Here is a 15477-nt window from a genome sequence, read left to right on the forward strand (position 1 = left end):
CCTGGCCTCCTCCTCCTCCTCCCTCTCCCAACGGTTTGTCAAACTGTCTTGCCTTTATCTCCTCTCGCAGCCTTCTCAACAAGTCACAGGATGATTTATGCCCCGATAACTTCTGCTTTTAAAGGCTGGGCTAATAAAAGCAGCCTTTGCAAAAACAACTTTTGCGGGAGGTGTGGGGAAACCCACCCATCATCGCACTCAGCAGGCAAAAGCACCATCTCAGCAGAGCCACCCAGAGAGCAGGGCCAAGGGCCACCTCCCTCCCCATCCTCATCTGGTGTCCAAAGGGATGTGGTGCTGGGAGGATGGGTGGGAGGAAAGCCTGGGCTGCGAGTCCCAGCAGGTGAAGGAGCACAGGGTGTGCATCGCCCATTTCCCTTGTCTCTCTGTCCCAATATGCCCTTTTCAGCATCCTGCAGAGCTGGAACCTGGTGTGCATCTCGGCAGCAGGTGCGGGGACCAGGGCTGTGTGTTTGGGATGTTGGTGGTGAGGTCTGTGCTTTTCCTCCTTGCTAAAGGAGGAAAATATTTTATCATTATGATACTGCTTTCAATATTTCATCTACAAGCTTCCTCAGTGCTGGGGCTGCAAGGAGGCCAGGGATGAGGCAGGCAGCTGGACCTGTGATCACACTGCACTGCCCACAGCACCGGGCGTGCCAGAGCTGCGAACGCACGTGTCTCCCTGCCCTTATTAACTTCTGGCTTTGAGGCTTACCCCAAACCCCCCAAAGGCACTGCAGCTGCAGCAGGGAGGCAGGCGGCAGCCTGCCCCTGTGCAGCAGGGCCAGCAGTGCATTGGGGCTGCACCTGGGGACGTCTGTGCTGGCCTTACAGACCTGCCCAGTTAAATGCTGTTGGAACTTCAGCCTAATGGCAATCCACCTTGGAAGTTCAGATGTGGGCACAGACTGTGTTTTTGTGTTTTAAGCACCATGGAGTTAAACCCTTGAATCAGCTCCTACTTCAAAGCACTCCCACTGTAACTATAAGACCAGAAGGATGAGGTGAGCACTGGCAAACATAGAAAGCATAGGAATATTTTTTCAAGATCTAACATATTTAAATTGTTCTCTTGAGGTGAGTTTATAATTTTATTTTTATTTTGCAGCTAGGAAAGAGAATATTTTCCTCTGACTGCTTTATTAACATAGGTCTGAAAACATTATACCTTCCTGAACAAAAGCAAGCAGGCCATGCTACAACTAAGACCAGCACACTGAGTTTCCTGGGGTGGAAAAATCATGAACAAATAAAAATTAGGTGTTGAAATGAAAGCTGAATCCATACCTTAACTGAAACCTTTGCAAATTATACAATGAACACAAGTCAGTGAACAATTTAGATTTTTGTAAAGATTTTTTGTACTTATTTTTTGTGTGGTGTATTTGATTTCTCAGAACTATTTTATTTCTTTTTTTTTTTTTTTTTAATCCTGAAAGACACGGTTGTACTTGCCTAAACTCCTAAACAAACTAGTTAGACTTGAGAAAATATTCAGAGCAAAATTTAAATTTAGTTGAAACTTGCTTGGCTTCAGGTTTCTTTACAGTCTCCAAGCCCAGCCCTGGTTCACTGAGAGGTTTGTCAAAGACCATGAACCTTTAGAGGGAACATGGATTGATTTATGAGTCTGCCTGAAAATCCATGTGAAATTTGCCTTTCACATGACCACGATGCAAAAATATCTTCTTTCCCCCTCAACCCCTTCCTGTGGTACTGGATAAACACTGATGTGTTTTATCTCCTGTTTCTGCATTGAGTCTTCCCAGCACAAGCAACATCTTTCTTGTTTCTTTATAAATCACCAGTGCTGCTAACAACAAAATGTTCATAGCTCTGGGGTTAGTACTTGTTAGTTTGTTGCTGCTACATGAGCCAGGCAGGATGAAAATGATGCTGATTTTGATTTATTTTAACTTGATGTTAATGCTGTTGTGCACATTTTGCTCTGGATTATAACAGCTGAAGACAGACTGGGGCTGCACAAAGGCTTCTCAAAATTTTGTGACACATGCCAGGATGCAGGAGGGCGTGTTGCTGTTGCTCTGGTTGCATGCTTGGGGAAGTGCTATGGGATGGAAATGGCCAGCCATGCAGGGTGCTCGCTGCAGTGCAGCCCCATGGTCCACTGCAAGGGCAACTGTGGCACATCCAGTGAAGGGTCCAGGGGGGAAGGGTCACTGGTGTTGTGCTTTACAGGTTACTTTCACAGTCAGTGTCTCCCACAGGGTTGGGTCTCTCCATGCTCTCACTACAGGAATAGTGCAATCTTTTGTTAGGAATAAGGGATTCCACAGCTTTTCTTGTCTCTTACACACAGGCAAATGGTTGGATATTTTTCACATCTGGTTGTCTTGTTTCTCCATTTCCAAACCATGTGAAATATTTTTTCAGTCATCTGCAGGTACCAAGACCTACCCTGAGCTCAGGACAGTCCATTCTCTTTCAAGCAAAGGGCATCTCTTCCCTTCTCTGTGCACACAAGCTGCTCCCTGCAGCAATCTTTGCAAACACAGCCACTTCTCAGTTTGGAGAGGCAGCTGTGTAGGGGCCAGTCTCCATGGGTTTGACAGCATCCTGCAGTGCCAGCCACAGGGGCTCATCTTTAGATCATCTTTAGAGTGCCACAGATGGCCCATGGGAAGTTCCATCTGGCCCATGTTGCCAGAGAGGAAAGGGCAGGATGCTGCAAGTGAAGGGATAGCAGACTGCAATGGCTTCAGGACCTCTTGAAAGGTGTTTGACATTGGAAATTCTTTGGAAATTTGTCTTTTCTTACAGGAAAAGACCAAGTCTATCCCAAATACACAGCTGAATTCCCCTTTATCCCAAGGATTGAATTCTCCTTATCGTAGGGAAAACACACGATAAGGAAAAAGTTGTAGATTTTTTTTTTAACCACCACATGCCTCATTTAAAGGCTAAGTTGAACATTACTTCTCCAATTTGGAAATGCCTTCCCATTTCACATTCCAAATTAATTTACAGTAAAACAAATTTGTAATACTTTAGGGGAAACACTTGGAAATCTCCCAAGCATTTTGATTCAGCAGATCTGACTTATTTCTTTCCCTTTTTCCTGTCCTCAAATTTTCGCTTGTTGATTTGTTTTTTTTCCATTCCTTTATGAGGTGAGATAAATATTAAATATGACAGCAATTCCAGCGGGACCAACAAAACAATTGTCACTCAGCTCTGCTCAGTGGCTACTCCTCCAGCTCATATATCAGCCAGAAAGATCACTGCAGAGTTGCCTGGCTCATTTCCCTCTGTGGTTTGTCTGTGCAGATGATGTGGGTTAACCTGCAAGTCAAGAAACTGGAGCTGATCCTAGGGCCCTCCTGCACTTCAGAAGAGCACAGATGTGTGGAGCTCATAGGCCAGCTCACAGGTCATTTCCATTATTTGGGATCTTTCATTCGGCTGGTCTTACTCTTGATATATCATATTACTTCTGCTTGAGAGTTACTTATATTACTCCACTGTTTATCACTTTGTGGTTTTATTTTATATTATCCCTGGCCCATAATGACTTATCAGGCTGTGAAGACACATAACAAAACTTGAGCTGCATTTTTTCTGACAGAGCTGCAAACAGAACTCAGTATACAGAATTTCCTGATCCTGTGAACTTCATAAAGCTGTGAGGTGATAATTCAAACCAACATCTCACTTGGTCTTGTTGTCACATGTAAAAACTCACAAAAAAAGTTTACAGCATCTAAGGGTTGGTCTTGATACCAGGACAAGAGGGTGCCAGAGGAATGGAGAAGTGAAGAGTCTTCGGGAACAGAATATTATAAATCCTTTTTTAATTGACAACAAATTGTTCAAATAGATTCAGGAAGAATTTGTAATAGAGTATAAGGTTAAGTGATAACTTCGTGACAGCAGATGGAATGAAAATATACCCTAGAGTTACCTTAGATGACCGTAACACTAAAAAAGGCACTTCCATGGAAATTTGTCTATGTAAATGATAATATAATGAACTGGATCAAGATTAGCACATGTGCACTAGGAATTTTGTCATACTGAGTGAAAGAAACCTACTTTAGGGAAAACACTGAAAGTACAATTGCTTTAAGGGCAAATATGTTTTCAGAAATAAAGGCTTATGAGATTGCAGGGAAAAAAAGAGCAATTTCAGGCCAGGGTAAGCTGTTGTTTTATTTGTGTCCACTCAAAATATAGGAGTGTTTTATGTCAGAGGAGCTTTTCCCAGTGGGAATGAATGAGAAACTCTAATGGACAATAAATTCTGGGGGTCAGGAGGTTTTCAAGCTTTTATATTGTGCACTGCACTGGCTTTGAATGACTCACGGTCCTTTACCCTTTTTGTTCCAGGGAGCATGCATCACCTTCCTACCTCTCCTGCAAATGTAATGCAGTGGCAGAGCATTCAAAGCAAGACCCAGAGGGTCTAAACGGGAGGTTCAAGTCTTACCTTGGATTTTAGATGAAAATCTGGAGACGATCTGGCTGTTTGTAGGGGTCTGGTTATTTGAACCAGGAGTCAAAAGGCCTGGCAGGGATGTGACTGAGCATGCCATAAATCCTGCTGGTCTGAGAGGCTCACTGGCTTAGGAGAACCCTTAATCTTTTAACACACAGCTCCCCTCTGGCTTTCACAGATGTTACTTGCTGTGAGAACACAAGAATGGATTTAGAGAACAGTGTTCCCAGCCACTCTCATGAGAATTTGGATGTGGGAACAAGGAGAGATCCTTGTGCAATCTTTCAGGCCCTCTACAGTGTCCAGCAGGGTCCCTGATGGAGACCTCTGTCAGGCTCCAGTTTGGGAATGCCTGTCCCACAGCATCAACACACTGTCATATCTTCCCCACTGACCTCAACATCTGCTGCAGTGCCTGGTGAGATCCACAGCTATGAGGACCTTCCCTTACACCAGCTGAAATGAAATCCTCCTGGGTCAATCCATACACACATCTCAGCCTCATAAGAGCTCCAAGGGACTAGGGGCTGATGGAGAGTTTTTAGCCATATCCAGCAGCCTCGTGAAGCAGATGGCAAGTGACCATGAAGGAGCACAGGAAGATGTGTCAGTACTCCTGTCTGCCTCAGGTGCGATCCTTTCCCTTTCCCTTTCCCTTTCCCTTTCCCTTTCCCTTTCCCTTTCCCTTTCCCTTTCCTTTTGGAAAGAACTATAACAGGACAGCTGGCTAAAGCCTAGCCCTCATAAATGGAGATGTCCAAAATATAGGCAGTTAAAAATACATATATATTTAAGCACAACCTGATCTTTTGCTTCTGCCAACTCCTGACTGTGAAGTGAAGATGATAAATGCTCTCTCACTTTATAGAGCAGTATGACACTAAATATATTTTCAAAGGTGTCTCATGGAACAAGGATGACTGCCACAGTGAGAAGAAAAAAAAAAGGCTTCCTCATCAGTTTGTATCTCCTTTCAGTAAATTCCCTTAATAGCTGCTGGAAAAATGCCATCACTTCACACACAGGCTACCAAATAAGAGGAACCCCCTCATTTCTATGGATTCAGGTATATTTCCCTTCTGCAGCCTCACCCTGGCCTCAGCCTTACCTCTCCCTGGGGCCAGCAGTGACTCAGTGGGATCTTCCCCTGCAAGGTTTGGGAGGGGGTCAGCCCAAACTCCACATTCCTTTTGGGTGGGAGCACAGGTTAAATAAGTAATCTCTTAGTTGGCCTCCCACATTGCGTGAAGCCGGCCAGGTCATTTTGCTGCTTTGGGGAGGGCTCTGACAGCAGTGTGCTGAGCACAGAAGCCTATGAGGTAACAGAAAATAGATCCCTCCCTTGGCATCAGTTGAATATCACAGGGGATTTAAATCTGTGCATAGATTTTTCCTCTTATGGAGAAGTGCTCAGCGTCACTCTCTGTAGGTGCAGAAGCCCCTCACCTCCATGGGGTGGTGCCAGGTGGGTGAGTGATGCCGGGTGGGCGCAGGCATGGGGGCAGTCCAAGCCTGACTCAGCCGAAGGAGTGCGAGCAGCCCCGCTTCCTCTCACATGGCCTCGCGTGCGGGAGAGAGGGAAGGGGGAGCAGTGCCGGGATGGTAATATCTTACTGTTGTGTTCCTCATCAGATGGCCTGGTAAGCCAGCTTTCAGGGCTATGAATTCAAATCAAGGGAAAGTTGCTAAATCAAGGAATGAAAAAGTAATGAGATAACCCTTGGAATGAAAAAGTAATGAGATAACCCTTGCCGCTTCCCTGTGTAGTGTTGATAACCACAGATCTTGAAGCATCCCAATGCTGCAGAGGCAGGAGAGAGTAAATAGCCTTGTTTAAGAGAGGAGCTGATAAATGCAGGGGAAGATGTGTTTCTGCCATCTCTGTAGACTTTACCTGGAGGTGCAGAGGTGGCTGACCAAGATCAGCAGCCTTCTGTCTGCAAATGCAGTTGAGGAACATCTGTCCTGAAACAGGGATGTTCCTTTGTGCAGAGAGCCTTATGGGCTGCATGAAAGGACTGAGGCTGACATGCCTGTGTTGGGTCAGAGACAAGGCTGAAACCCTCTGTGTGCACCACAACCTCCTGAAAGTGCTCTTTGGGGTGGCACAGCCACACTGAGAGATCCCACTCTCCATACCATACGTACTATGGGGCTCACTGCTCAGCAGTGACAAAAGTTTGGACTTCTGCTGCCGTGGAGTACTGGCAGGCACCCCAAATGAGGGCCAACAACCCAAGTCAAGACATTGCTCTTTGAAAACCTGCTGCCACTGCTGCTCATTTTCATAATCCTTTCCCCTATGATGGTATAGACAAGCTGTCATCTATTTTTCAATGAAAAATACTTTTTCTTGGCTCAGTTTCACATTGCACTGTTACTATTTGCTGTCGCAGAAGCTGCTGCAGCTATAAATAACCTCACCATAAGCTCCTCTCATCCAAACGCTTAAGCACTCATTTCAGAAGAGGCAGATGAGATTAGGATCTTGTTTTGAAGGGTCAGGTGTCCCGGTAGAGGTGATGAGTGGGTGCCATCACTGGAGTGCTGGCACCCTATGTGTCTGACCCTTCAGTTGACTTCCTGGCAGAGAGTGCAGGGTCCAGAAGCCCAAAAGCACCTTGCTTGTCACTCAGGAGGTGATGCTTATGTCAAGAGCAGAGGATGAGAACTGCCAGCAGCAATGCTTTGCTTCCACATCTCACTGATGGAATCAGGGCAGCACTGCTATCCATCGCCCTCACATTCCTGTCACCATCTTGCACACAGCTTGGGAAAAACATCCCAGGAAGGCCACAAGCTGACAGTCTCTGGGACCTGGCTGCCCTGGAGTGGGTGACATGGCCCTCTCCACTCCAGATGGGACAGAGGACCATCCAGAGGTGCTGTCAGAGTACATATGGGTGCCCTAACTGCAGGAAGAGAGCGAAAGTTTCAAGCTGTCAGAAAACTGCTTGTTTCAGGGGCTTTTTTTGACTTGTTTTTTTCTTCCAGATTTCCAAGTCAGACTGGCTCAGATGAGAGGGTCAAATAAGATTTAGGTCTGGAGCAAAGAGAGAAAGAGAGGGCAGGCCCCATTTTGGGGTGAAACAGTGCAAGAGTGACATCCTCCCCATACACGCTTGCACCACTCTAGGTGGTTGCAGAGCCCCCAGACTGCTGAGAAACCACACACTGATCACAGGCGTGTGCTTCGCAGGCGTCTTGCTCATCCTCTGGTGCCAACCAAGCGTGAGACACACCAGACAGGTTTCATACACTCCCCTCTTCCTGCAAGCGTTTCTTTGTTGTCCAAAGAAACTTTGTTGTTTTATCTGCTGTGTTCACTCTGCAGTCCTGCCTTGGCCTCCTCCGTGGTGACAGCTGCATCCTCCCTGTGTGCCGCTACTCATAGTAAATGTGTGCTGTGGGCAGGGGACATGGTGTGACTTGCCCCAAGGTGGAGGGATGCGGTTACGCTCGTTCGGATCATTGCCCACGCCAGAATAAGTGCTCTGAGCTGATGATACCGTAGATTGAGCTGGGAGTGAACTTCAGAGAGGAGAGCTCATTTTGACTGTAGGCTGAATGAATACGGTGACTCATCTCAGTTCCTAAAAGCAGAGAAGTGTTTGTTTCCATACAATGTGAAGATGCTTTAACTCAACGTTCAAGGTCTCTGGCTATGGTTTCACATATATCGCTGGCTGCTGCTGAGCAGGATAGATGCCCCTCCTTCTCCTGTCCCCAGTCTCACAAAGTCCTGCCCCTGCCCTGATACATGTCTCACCACCACAGTGAGCTGACATGGGAAATTTGACCTGGCAAAACTTGTCACCTTCCTCTTTATTTCCCACTATTTCAGTTTTTTGTTGGCTTAGCTTTGCCATCAGGCATGAGGTAAAGGAGAATGAGGCCTGTCATGGGTGGCAGGCAGCCTTTGGTTGGCCTAGCCATAACATGTACTCACAGTTCCAAAACAGAGACCCCCACATGTCACTGCTGCCTGCCCTTGCATGGCGTGTGCAACCTGGGCAAAGCTGGCAGAAAGCGCTGCTCCCTCATTGCCCAGGTCTCGGGCACAAGACCAGAGAGAAGCGGGCCTGTAGATTTATTCCTGAGCTCTTTTGTTTTTGTGATACCTTACTTTCCCAGCCAGACAGGATGAGAAACAAATACCACCAAAAGACGATGAGAGAGGCTATTCTTGAAGTGTTTATAGCCCAGCCTCACTGGAGAATGTTTGGCTGCCTCCCAAGACAGCCAATTCTCACTGTGTTTCCAGGCCAGTTTCTGAACTTTCAGGCACTTACCCAAACAGAATCTGGACTTTTTGAAGTTTGCTTATCTCTGTTTACAAGGAACTCCTGCGAGGGTGAGTCAGGGAAGGGCAGCCGAGGTCAGGGGTGTGAGGGGGGAACAGAGCAGGGAAGCTCTGGTGAGCTTTGCATGTACTGCACGTGAGAGCAGTAGCCCCGTGCAGTCTGAATGCCCAGCTCTGATCTGCCCGAGTCAGTGGTCAGCCTGACTGTATCTAACAGGTCTCATCATTGCAAAAGGTTTTAAAATGCCCTTAAGTCCCTGAAGCACTTTTAGTTCATAAAACTGAAAGTCAAAATGATGGCGAGGGGTATGTGCCTGATTGAGAGAGTAGGGGATGATCAGAGCTGGAGTGTCTGACACTCCTGCAAATGCAAAGGTGTCAAGGTGAAAGCTGTCAGTTCTGGCACACTTCTGCAAAATAGTAGTCTCAGCCTGCTTAAGAAAAGCAGCTGCTGCCCTCACCTTTCTCTTCCCTCTTCTTTTCCAGACAGTCAACCCTTACTTATTAATTTGGAGGAGATGCTGCCTCATTAGTGCTGGAGAATAGCAACAGTTTGCTAAATTCTCCTGGTTTTCTTTTTATTCCAGGTTGTTTCCTGTGATGGTATCTTGGGATTTTTTCTGTTTGCTTACAGATACGGTGTGTGAGAGCTGTATCAGTTTAGAAGTAATAAAATCCAAGCCAAATTATGGGTGAGAAATGAGCTGTGTGTTTTAGTGAACGGTCACGAATTTGCAGTCTGCAGAAGTACTTTAAAACAATAGTAACCAAAAGCTTGTTTTGCATATTTAAGGTGAAATACAAACCAACCCAGATAGGATTAAAGGAAATATATGTTACTGTTGATAAAATTCGGATATATTAAAAAGTTACTTAATTGCATGCGACTATCCAATATCCTCAGCTGCCACTCTCAATTACTGACATTATTAGTCTAACATTATTGTATTCAAAATGTAATAAAATAACTCCATTAGTTTGGGAGCAACCTCAACACTGAGAAAAAAAGATGTTTGATAGTGCACTGAGTGATCAAGCAAACACAGGGATTTTATTCTATTAATTGGCTATCAGGGCAAACATCAACATTTTATAAGTAGCAAGCGATGTCAATGCTATGTTTGTTTAAACTTATTGCTGTTTGAACTGACTGAGCAATAATAAAAACCCCTTTGTTTTTAGATAAACATTTTTTCTTTATCCTACAGGGAGCTTGTTTTGTTTAGCATGTGCCATGAAAAAATTCCACTGTGTTGCTCCTAGTAAAGCATGTCTGTTTAAATCAAGTAAATTAAATGTAATCCTGAGATTAAGGAAAAAGCTGTATTTTCATTTGGAGCAGCTTGTTTTTCCTAGTTGATTTTGTTACAATTTTCCAATGTTATGTAAACAAATAGTTTAATCAAGAACAATAGTGGGGGGAAACCTTAACTTTCCTTTTTCCTTTACTGGTGAAAATAAATCACATATGTAATAAAGATATCGTAATTATGAAACAATACTGTGCAAAGAATAACACAGTGATTATTTTCAGTGTCAGAAATGTGGCATGAGCCACGATGTTCAGTAGCAAAGTTGCAATTTCACAAAGACTTAAGTGTGTTAACGAGCTCCACTGAAGTCAGAACAGTAATAAAGTTGCCCCCAGGCTTCCTCCATGTTAAAACTCCAGCTGAGTCCTTGATATAGCTGAGAAATCACAACTGATGTTGCAGTCTGCTCCCCACTTTTTGGATTTCAGTCTCACACAAGCAGCATCGGTTAGCCATGTCCAGGCACGAGTGCAAGTGCATGCACGTGCACACATAGTCCAAAATGAAAAAGTCTCCTGTGAGCACTTCTACCTCAGGGAAAAGATGATGGGAGTAGATATGTGACTGATGTTAGTCATGTTGCTTAATACACTGGTGGGAGGCACCAAGATGCTGCTTAGATAAATGCCATGCAGGAGCCCATGATTCTGAGCAATCCCTCAAGTTTTGCTCTCAGTGATTCACATGAACCTGCCAAGAAGGTGCAGCCAGTGTCGTCACTTGTGACAGCAGGAATAGAGATGGATCATGCTGAAACTCTTTTAAAATCTGAAGCCTGTAACCCAGTTCCTGCCCAAATTTAGCACAGTGCATTGTGTGACAAGACACTGACTCAGAGGAGTTACTCATATACTTGAGTCTTTGTGAAGTCAGTACCTTTCTGGTGACCTTCCAAACTGTTGCCTCAAAAGCCACGTATTGTTAATTTGTGCATGCAGCTTTACTGAGAAGGTTTTGCTGAAAGAAATTTGAATGGAAAGCGCTGTTAACATTCTCATGCCCAGCCCTAATACATAATTTCTGAGTATACTTCATTGCCACTTAAACACTGTGGTTAACTCATAGCTTTATCTACATGTTTTTGAAAAAGTCAATGCCTAAATTAAGTAATCTTTTCTAGCAGTGTCTTGAACGGAAGGGAAAATATGTACTTTTTAAACCGTCTGCCTAAGTGGCAAGCAGGGCCTGTAATTTTGCATATGCTTCAAAACAAAACAAACATTTTATTTAAACTTTAAAAATATCTGTGTTGATTCTCATGTCCTGTGGTTTTGCATTAAGGTTTCAGAAGTGAGCTTTGGGGTTTCTTGTCTCATAAACGAATGAAGTGCTAATTCTGTTGTGTGGATGTTTTTATGGATAGGTGTTTACCTAAACAAATCAAATTGTAAACAAAGATGGAGGCTGATGAAAAACTGCTTTCCCTCTGACTCCCATGGTATAGCCTGTTCTCCAGCCATCCATGGAGTCTTACAGGGAATCAGAAAATCTGGCTTGCAAAGTAGTAAAAAAGCAGCACATTCATTTTTTCCCTGCCCTATCAAACCTCTGTAAGAAGTAAGAATTCAGATTTTTTTTAATGAAATGAGCAAGACATTTTATTTTCTAGACTCATATGTTTTACTTGAGTTTTTCCTTTAACTGAGGTGTCCTTAAACAAAGGCACCCTGTGTCCAGGGTAGCCCAGGATGCCAGACCTCCCTTGCTGGAGTGCTCCGCAGAATCTGAATAGCAGTTGTTTTTACTTGTTTGAATTAACTCTGTCTTTGAAAGACATACGCCGTGTCAGCACTCTACTATTGCCTCCCATCCATTTGTTTAGAGATTAATCTTCCCCTTTGACAAAGGTAATTTTTAAACTTCAGAGCCGGGCAGCCCCCCTGTGCTGTGATGTGATGCAGAGGACGTGAGCTGACGCCAAGCAGCAGTGGCTCCATGAAGTCGCTGCTGGTGCCCAGGGGACAGGGGAGGGAAGTGGCATTGCCCAAGCACAGCAGAGCTGCCACAGCCCCCCTGAACGAGGGGAGCCAGGAGGGAGCCAGCCCGGAAGGCCCGAGTGGAGCTGAGCCGCCGGCTGATCGGAGACGAGAAGGCAATGTGCTGGGAAAAATGCCTGAGTCCTGCTTGAAGCTGCATTTTCACCACAGAGAAATGATGGGCCCATTTCCCTCAGGACCCTTCTTAATTGTTTAAAAAGAATAAAAAGCAAAGTGCTTACAGGGTATTTTTGGCCGGCATAATCAGGTTTTAAATCGGCTATCAAAGCTAGATTCATCCCTTCTACTTTGTGTGCCCAGGGAAGGAGGGAAAGAAAAACAGCAGAGCCAAACTTACTAATAGATTTTAATCCTTCCTGGAGTTACTATCAGCTAGGCTTCTGCTACTGTTTACCCAGCTGAGGAGTCTTTAAATGGGTGTCTCCACTTGCAAGGATCTCATCCCATTGTGAATATGGCAATGACTAGACAATGAGGCTGTTACAGAAGAAAGATGAGCTGGCTGCAGCCAACAAATCTTGCACTCTCCATTTACAGGGCTATAATTATCCGAAGTTTTAAAACACAATGCTATCTGCTGAAAGGGACCATCTGGGTGAAGACCAAGACGTCCCAATTAAGTGATTGATAAGCAGCTTGTGCTGGAGGAGCACACACCACCCATACAGTGCAGTTCTAAAAATGCCATTTGCGTTAACAACAGTCTTTAAGGAGTTTGAATGAAGCATGCACTGTGGGAGGGAGGAGATCAAGTGTATTTATGTGATTCAAAGTCAGGCAGAATAAATAAGATCAGCCACCAGAGCACAGTGGAAAGTGTTCTTAGAGCACTGAGGTGCAGTGGCGGAGCAGTGCCCATCTGTGCTTTGCAGTTTCCCATATGAGGGCGATGATTTTGTCCCGGGGATGTTGCGAGGAAGCATTACAGAGGGGAGGGAGAGCAAACCTCTGCTCATGGGAGGCCTTTGCTTGCTAGGCATGAGAGCAGGTTGTCCATCCACCTGCAGTAGGTGATGAGTGGAAGCATGAGGGAGAGAAATCTTTGCTGGTGTACTCCATCCATCGCATAATTTGACTGTGGCCTTACCCTGCAGTTCATTTTTCCATCTAAAAGGAGAGGATGTCCATCTGTCCTCCTGTTCTCAGCCATCCATATTTTTAAAGTTTTAAGCTAAGCTCAGCTCTTGCAGAACACACAAACAATACCTGACTCAGGGCCAATGCCTTGTGTGGCACTTTATCACACCACAGCAACAGAAGATGCAGTTTTGCCCCCTAACACCTTCCCAGTATGGATCAACACTCCTTTGCATGTCTTCAAAGCTGTAACTGGCATTCTGGGCATGGATATGGTCAGAAGTGTGACTCAGACTGCCTGCAGTAAAATAACACAAGCAGCTACAGCTGATTTGCTCTTCAACAATTGCCCACTGTTACCATCCCCAGGTTATAAAGCTAGATCGAAATTTGTGTGATAATCTAAGATGACCTTAAGCTTTGCCTTGATTAGTTCTTTTAACTTGCAAAATGGTCCATCCTGTGTGTAAGATATATTTATACATGGATATATATTTTGTCTCTGAAGCTTGAATCTTAGTTTTAGTGCTGCTGTGTCTAGCCACACCTTAAAGACTTTGTTCTGGCCTGTGGCCTCTCTTGCTAAATTTCTCTTTGGATATTGACTGTTCTCACCCCCTCCACCTATTCTAAGAATTGATTGAGGCACATATATCTTTCAAGTAGATTTATTTTCCAATGCTTTTCTGTGAACCCATCTTGATTTACCAGCAAAGTTACCCATAGATGAGCATTCAAATGGGATGTGACCTTTATTTTCTATGCCTAGAGTACATGTGACTGCATTTTTATCATATTTAAATGCTGTTTTGCAGGGGTTACTGTGTGAGTAACTCGTCATCTTCATTTGTGCATCACTTTCCCTAAATCTTTCTCATATCTTGCAAGATTTTCGCGTAAGATTTGTTGTTGTCTTTTGCTGTTTTGCCTGTCTTGCAAAGCCAAATAGAAAGAAAGGAATGCAGGTGAGTTTCAGTGGAAGCAAACTCTTGTTTTCCCAGCAGAAAAATACTTGGGGATGCTGGCTGACAGCAGCTGAACATGATCCAGTATATGCCCAGATGGCCAAAAGGCCAATGGCATCCTGGCCTATATCAGCAATAGTGTGGCTAGCAGGACCAGGGCAGTGGTTCCCCCTGTACTTGGCACAGGTGAGGTGGCATCTCAGATCCTGGGTTCAGTTCTGGTCACCTGTAAAAGTGAACATTCTGTGATGGATCAAGGACTCTTCTTTGCTCTAGGGTTGCCAGCATCTTTAAAAAAAGTCATGAGATTAAGCCACCTTGAACAAAGAGGTCTGCAAATGTAAACATCCCCAGAACCCACATCACTGAAACAACTGGTGACCAAGCTTGTGTGGTGTAACCCTCTACTGTCCAGATGTAGTTCAGGGCTCTGGGACTATTCCCAATATGTGTACAGGTTCTATGGGTCAGGCTATGCAGGGTTGGCTCCTTCTGCCCCACGTATCCTTCAGTGCTGTCCTGGGGGACCTTGCATCTTAAAACTTTGTTCTGAGAAGCTTTGATGCCACTCTGCCATGTATGCAGCACACACCCATGCTGTGAAAATACTGCTCTGGGAGGCAGTAACACTCCCAGCACTACCAACATTTTTTAAGTAATCCCACTCCTCACACACACAACACAGTACAGCTTTGGAGGGCCTCCACAAAGTGTCTAGAAGCCCCATGGGGCCAGTTAAAGTCACACAGGTCCCTGGTCCTTTATATATACCAGCAGAGGTGAGAGCTGCTATAGCAGCAAATGAAGTTTAGAGAAGGTAAGTTCTTTGGCAGCTACATCCCAAATTATTTAAGAGCTTATATGCCAATGTACTGCATGCTGTTTTACCCTAGGAATCATCAGAAACTTGGCTGTAGATCATGACTATACAATACGCTCTTTGTATGAAACAAGGCCTGATGTCAGTATCGGGTGCTAATAGATGTTTCTGAAGGATGACTGAATTTAACAGCCTTTTACGATGCATTGCATTCCTTAATCTGCAGGTGACAAAGGCATTGATGAAGTGCCCTGAGACCAATAAAAAAAGATCACACCTGTTTGTGAATCCCTGTGTAAAAATGCAACCATATCCAGAGCTGAGGCTTCAATGTTTGAATCAGCTTTAGGAAAACTCCAGTGTCAGAATCTCAAAAAATGATGTAAGATCTTCACTTGAGGAAATACACAGGACTGATGCAGCATCTCCTAGAAGCTGCTTTCTTCATCTGCAAGTTCTATTTTCATATTAAAGATGCAGCTGTTCCTGTCATCCCACCAGTCTTTCCTGCCAGCCTCACTGAGCTGGAGGGATGTCAAGACC

The 15477-nt window shown here is 44.7% G+C and overlaps 1 long non-coding RNA gene across 1 annotated transcript; it reads left to right on the top strand.

Moving 5' to 3' along the window:
- The first annotated feature begins 2847 nt into the window (after positions 1 to 2847).
- LOC137481159 (uncharacterized) lies at positions 2848 to 6061 on the top strand. The gene is made up of 3 exons (XR_011003371.1): positions 2848 to 3394; positions 4351 to 5088; positions 5358 to 6061. It is a non-coding gene; the product is annotated as an uncharacterized lncRNA (long non-coding RNA).
- The last annotated feature ends 9416 nt before the right edge of the window (positions 6062 to 15477 follow it).

Source organism: Anomalospiza imberbis, chromosome 1, assembly GCF_031753505.1.
Source record: "Anomalospiza imberbis isolate Cuckoo-Finch-1a 21T00152 chromosome 1, ASM3175350v1, whole genome shotgun sequence".
Lineage (NCBI taxonomy): Eukaryota > Metazoa > Chordata > Aves > Passeriformes > Viduidae > Anomalospiza > Anomalospiza imberbis.